A 5,929-nucleotide genomic window follows, 5' to 3' on the forward strand; every position below is an offset into this window, starting at 1 on the left:
TGACTTAATTATAGCTATTGAGCGTGTCGGCGCCGGGTAAAGACTTACAGAATGAAGGGAACACTGAGATAGAATTAAGGAAGGACTCTACTGGTTCTGACCGTTGCCATCCATCTGTGCGTGTGTGTGTGTGTGTGTGTGTGTGTGTGTGTGTGTGTGTGTGTGCAGAGGACGATGGTGTGATGGTAGCGGTGATGGTGGTACACAGGGTAATGGTGTGATAGTAGGTAATATACACACCGGCGCCTTAGGCCTACACGAGTCACGCCAGAGGTTAAAACAGACAGACGGTGACAGCGGGGCCATTAAACCATTAAACACATTACTGCAGAAGCCTAATGTGCGGGAGGAAAAGGCGCCGACATCTTGGCATTACTCAAAGAAATAATTAAACCTCAAAAATCGTAATGTACAAATGACAGGAATAGAATTGACTAGATAGAAAAAAAGTTAAAACATGAATATACAAATTTGTTATATAATGTTCGGGAGTAAAAGGCGCCGACATCTTGGCACTCAAGACAAAAGACTGATTGGTTGGTGGATGCATTACTCAAAGAAATAATTATACCTCAAAAACCGTAATGTACAAATAACAGGAGTATAATTGACTCGATAGAAAAAAAATTAAAACATGAAAATACAAATTCGTTATATAGTTTCATATTCAATTTTTTCCTCACATATTTTTTTTATCATAACTATTTCACTAATGTTAATCATAGTTTTGCTGTTCGCTTGTACTATATATCTATTGCTTTAAGACTTTTACATATGTCTCATCCTTTATTTTCGTATTCTACTAATTTTCTTTCATCTAATCCATTCACAATCATAATCATTTAATTCAATCATCATTTTAAAGTATCCTGCAGCTTTAAAACATGAAAATACAAATTCGTTATATAGTTTCATATTCCTTTTTTTTCACATAATATTCTTTTAATCGCAACTATTTCGTTAATGTTCAAGTCTGGTTTGCCTTCACAACGCACACAAATCTCCCGCGTAAGACAAGGAGAAAGAGAGAGAAAGGGAGAGGCGGTAACGCACTCTAGTAAATAAATCACGCGCTTTTAAAACCATCATCATCATCATCATCATTGGTTAAAAAGGGCGGTGGCGGCGGGGGCTGGACAGACAGACGGACAGAGCCACCGCCGAAACAACTGACGCCTACCCATTATGGAGGCCGCGAAGACTCCACAAAGGACTTAAAAAGGCGCCCACAACAAACTACTAATCAAGTCCTTTGTGCCCTTACAGCCGGAAAAAGGGGCGGTGGGGGGGGAGGGAGGGTAAGTAGGGCTGTGTCTGCTCTGTCTGTCTGTCTGTCTGTCTGTTTGTATGTATGTATGTATGTATGAATATATGTTTCTTTTTCATCTTTCTCTTATTTCATTGCGCTCTCTCTCTCTCTCAGTGTGTGTGTGTGTGTCGACGAGAGAGAGAGAGAGAGAGAGAGAGAGAGAGAGAGAGAGAGAGAGAGAGAGAGAGAGAGAGAGAGAGAGAGAGAGAGAGAGAGAGAGAGAGAGAGAGAGAGAGAGAGAGAGAGAGAGAGAGAGTAATTTATCAATATGTTCTTACTACGCTCTGTCGACAACTTATATAAATTCATTAAAATCCTATTGTACCTCTCTCCCTTATTATTTGTACTTTCCCCTTTTATCCTCCTCCCCCTCTCCCCCCTCCTTCTCCCCTCCTCCCCCTCTCTTCCCCTCCTCCCCCTCCTCTTATTCCCCCTTCCCTTTCACTCCCCGCCACACCAATAATAATAACAAACTCAATCGGAACAGAAAAAAATATATAACCCTAGAGATCTTTACCCACGATTACCCGCTAACAACACACAGCAAGCCCCCGGGTGGTCCATCGCTTCAGGGGGCACGATAACCCCTGGGGCGGCTCAACAGGGGGTGGAGGAGGGGCGGAAGACAAGGGGGAGACACAGAGAGGTATATATTTTTAAACATATTGGGCTCCCATTACGAGTCTGGGTTATATAGGACGGTATTACAACACTTTCGCTCCTCACATTATCAATTTCTAAAGGTCAAAGATGGGGTCAATCGGGTTCTAATGAGTGTTTCTACAGGTTCATGGTACAGAGGGAGGGTCACACTACCACCAGGGTCATGGAACTACTCCTGGAAATGCCCACAACTCCTACGAAAGCCTTGACTAATGAGTGTTCCTGGGCTGCGAAATGTCTGATAATGCGACCTTTTTAAACATTTAGGCGCCCAAGCTCACACATTTAACATCGCTTTCCTTTAAGAGTACGATTGAAAACTGTCGTACCCACACAAGTAACGATATCCAATTAAGGTTATCGTACAAATCGTTACCTGCTGTTGTTGTTGTTTTTGCATCAGAGGACACGGCTCAAGGGCAACAAAAAGGGAACAAAACAAAAAATAAGCTCGCTACTCGCCGCTCCCCCCAAAAAAAGATAAAAGCAAAGAGTAGTGTTGTTGTTTTGCGATATTTAGGAGTAAAAAAAAAAACAGGACCATGGGATGAATTCGATATTTTGGCAACTTTACATAAGAACATAAGAACGTAAGATGATGATGATGATGAGGAGGAGGAGGAGGAGGAGGAGGAGGAGGAGGAGAGGGAAAGGAAATAAGGAGGCCTGAAAGAGAGTGAGAGAGAGAGGGAAAGAGTATGGGAATGAGAGAGAGAGAGAGAGAGAGAGAGAGAGAGAGAGAGAGAGAGAGAGAGAGAGAGAGAGAGAGAGAGAGAGAGAGAGAGAGAGAGAGAGAGAGAGAGAGAGAGAGTATGGGAATGAAGGGAAAGGGAGAGGGAGGATGGGATGCAGACCCTACCATTATTGAAGGGTAAAGGGACGGAAAAGTGAAGTGAAGTGAAGGGAAGGGGAGGGGAAGGGAGGGGAGTCGAAGTGGGGACCAGCAACAACCCACATGGCCATTAGTACCCCATTAATGGTCTTGATATACGCCTCACCCTCATGTCTCTCTATATATGTTACATTCCCATAGTTTGTGATTCAGTACCCACGGAGTTTCTTATTGAGTTCCGACATTTTGGTGGTTATGATTTACAGGACTGGCTTGTTTTCTTTCTACTTTATTTTTTTCAAGTTCATATTTTGTCTGTTCTGATTTCACTTCTTCATTCATATTTTTCTCGTCTCAGTTTTTTTACCCTACACACACACACACACACACACACACACACACACACACACACACACACACACACACACACTCATTCTCATTAGTTCTGCCCTAATTCTCATTTCTCTCATTTCTGCATTTTCAATTATCTTACGGTACACGCTTATCATTTATTCCTTCATTCCATTTTTTTTTAATCGGTATTTATTATTGTTATTACTTTATTACAGTACACGCATAGTCTTATCAGTACATCTCGGTATCTGCTATTTTACATTACGAACACATTTTTATGAGTACATACGTCTCGATAGTTTGACATGGCTTCTGCACCATGAATGTGAAAAAGGCCCTCTGAACTGCCTAATCTCCTATTCTCAAACCCGTATTCTCAAACATTTCGGGGCTCATACACTCATATTTGATAAGGCTGTGTTACTTTGTCAATGAGTAGTGTGTGTGTGTGTGTGTGTGTGTGTGTGTGTGTGTGTGTGTGTGTGTGTGTGTGTGTGTGTGTACGTGGCCCTCAGTTACTGTGGCTACAATTGGACGAAGCACTCATGACCCCTTGTGTGTGTTGGGGCAGATGGTTCGGCCGAGAGAGAGAGAGAGAGAGAGAGAGAGAGAGAGAGAGAGAGAGAGAGAGAGAGAGAGAGAGAGAGAGAGAGAGAGAGAGAGAGAGAGAGAGAGAGAGAGAGAGAGAGAGAGAGAGAGAGAGAGAGAGAGAGAGAGAGAGAGAGAGAGAGAGAGAGAGAGAGAGAGAGAGAGAGAGAGAGAGAGAGAGATTAACATACATACATACATACACATACATACATACATACACACACATATACACACATACATACATACATACACACACACATACATACATACATATACACATACATACATACATACATACAGAGACAGACAGACAGACAAAAGGAGATAGAGAGACAGACGGGAATAGAGACAGACAGATAGAGACAGACAGAGACTTTCAGACAGACATTCAGAGAGAGAGAGAGAGAGAGAGAGAGAGAGAGAGAGAGAGAGAGAGAGAGAGAGAGAGAGAGAGAGAGAGAGAGAGAGAGAGAGAGAGAGAGAGAGAGAGAGAGGGTGCTCCATTCACGACTAATTTACTTGCTGAAGAGGCCATCTAGGGGGGTATGCAAAAAGTTCATTCACATACCCTCCTCCTCCTCCTCCTCCTCCTCCTCCTCCTCCTCCTCCTCCATCTTAATCTCCATCTCTTGGCCTTCATCTCTTCCTTCACACTCTTTCCTCTTCCTTCTGTGTTTCTGCTACTTTTCCGTCCGCCCTTCCTTCTAGTTTCATTTTTCGTGGTTGTGGAAAGTTTCTTGAGTAGTGAGGTGGTGTGATTTTTTTTTCTCTTTCTTACTATTGAGAGCCGAGGAATCACGTTTCTTGGTCTGGTTTTGTTTTGTATAGGTCTATGATTTCATCGTTTACCTTGATAACTAAAGAAATATAGCAGTGCATCGGTATATATCGTTCCAGAAGCAGTATATTTCAAAGATCAGATTTTAATTAAATTCTCCAAGTTTTTTCATTGTTCGGTATCCAGTTAAAACAAGAGAATAGCAGTCAGTTAAAGCAAAGGAAAGAGTTCTCTCGCTGGGCAGAATCAGTATTTTATTATATATGTAGTTGTGATGTTGAAAGTCTTGGAAGGACCAGAACCATATAGTGAAGGATTGTGAGTCCACTTGCTCCCCACACACAATCTTGCCTCTGCGCTGCTCATGCTCTGTACCTCCTACCCAGCGCCGCTGCCTCGACACAAGCTGCTGGTAATACAAACACCGCTACTTTTAACTATTGATAAGCAGTTTTTAGGAGAGCGTTTAGCGTTTTTTGTTTTGTTTTTGTACACTTTATACCCTTGAGCCGCTTCCTTTCCTGTAAAAAAAAAAAAAAAAAAAAAAAAAGAGTTTGTGGCCAGGCAGGAGCAGTGGGCATGGGCAGCAGAAAGGCAAGGGGACGTCAGGGGCACATGACCTCATAACCCCCTCTAGCCACGGCACTGAGGGAGGCCGTTCGTGGCAGCTGCAGCGGGGTCATTGTGGGACTAAAAATGGTCTCGGACACAACCATTTGGTGAAGTCTCAAGTCTGGTCGCATGAAGGTCGTTATGGCGGGGTGGGGGGGGGTGGGGGGGTCGTGCTATGCCAAGTTTTCTGAAGCCCCCACTTAATTCCCCCATACACATATTCACCCTCATTCACATCGACACTCACCCACACACATACCCACATTGACTCACCTCTCCCCCCCCCCCCCCCATTCACACACACAACTTTTAGGTTCATGGTGCAGAAGAAGGGTCAAACTACCACCAGGGTCATGAAACTACCCCTGGAAATCCCCACAACTTTTAGGTTCATGGTGCAGAAGAAGGGTCAAACTACCACCAGGGTCATGAAACTACCCCTGGAAATCCCCACAACTTTTAGGTTCATGGTACAGAAGAAGGGTCAAACTACCACCAGGGTCATGAAACTACCCCTGGAAATGCCCACAACTTTTAGGTTCATGGTGCAGAAGAAGGGTCAAACTACCACCAGGGACATGAAACTAATCCTGGAAATGCCCACAACTTTTAGGTTCATGGTACAGAAGAAGGGTCAAACTACCACCAGGGTCATGAAACTACCCCTGGAAATGCCCACAACTTTTAGGTTCATGGTACAGAAGAAGGGTCAGACTACCACCAGGGTCATGAAACTACCCCTGGAAATGCCCACAACTTTTAGGTTCATGGTACAGAAGAAGAGTCAAAC

Source organism: Eriocheir sinensis, chromosome 70, assembly GCF_024679095.1.
Source record: "Eriocheir sinensis breed Jianghai 21 chromosome 70, ASM2467909v1, whole genome shotgun sequence".
NCBI classification, from domain to species: domain Eukaryota; kingdom Metazoa; phylum Arthropoda; class Malacostraca; order Decapoda; family Varunidae; genus Eriocheir; species Eriocheir sinensis.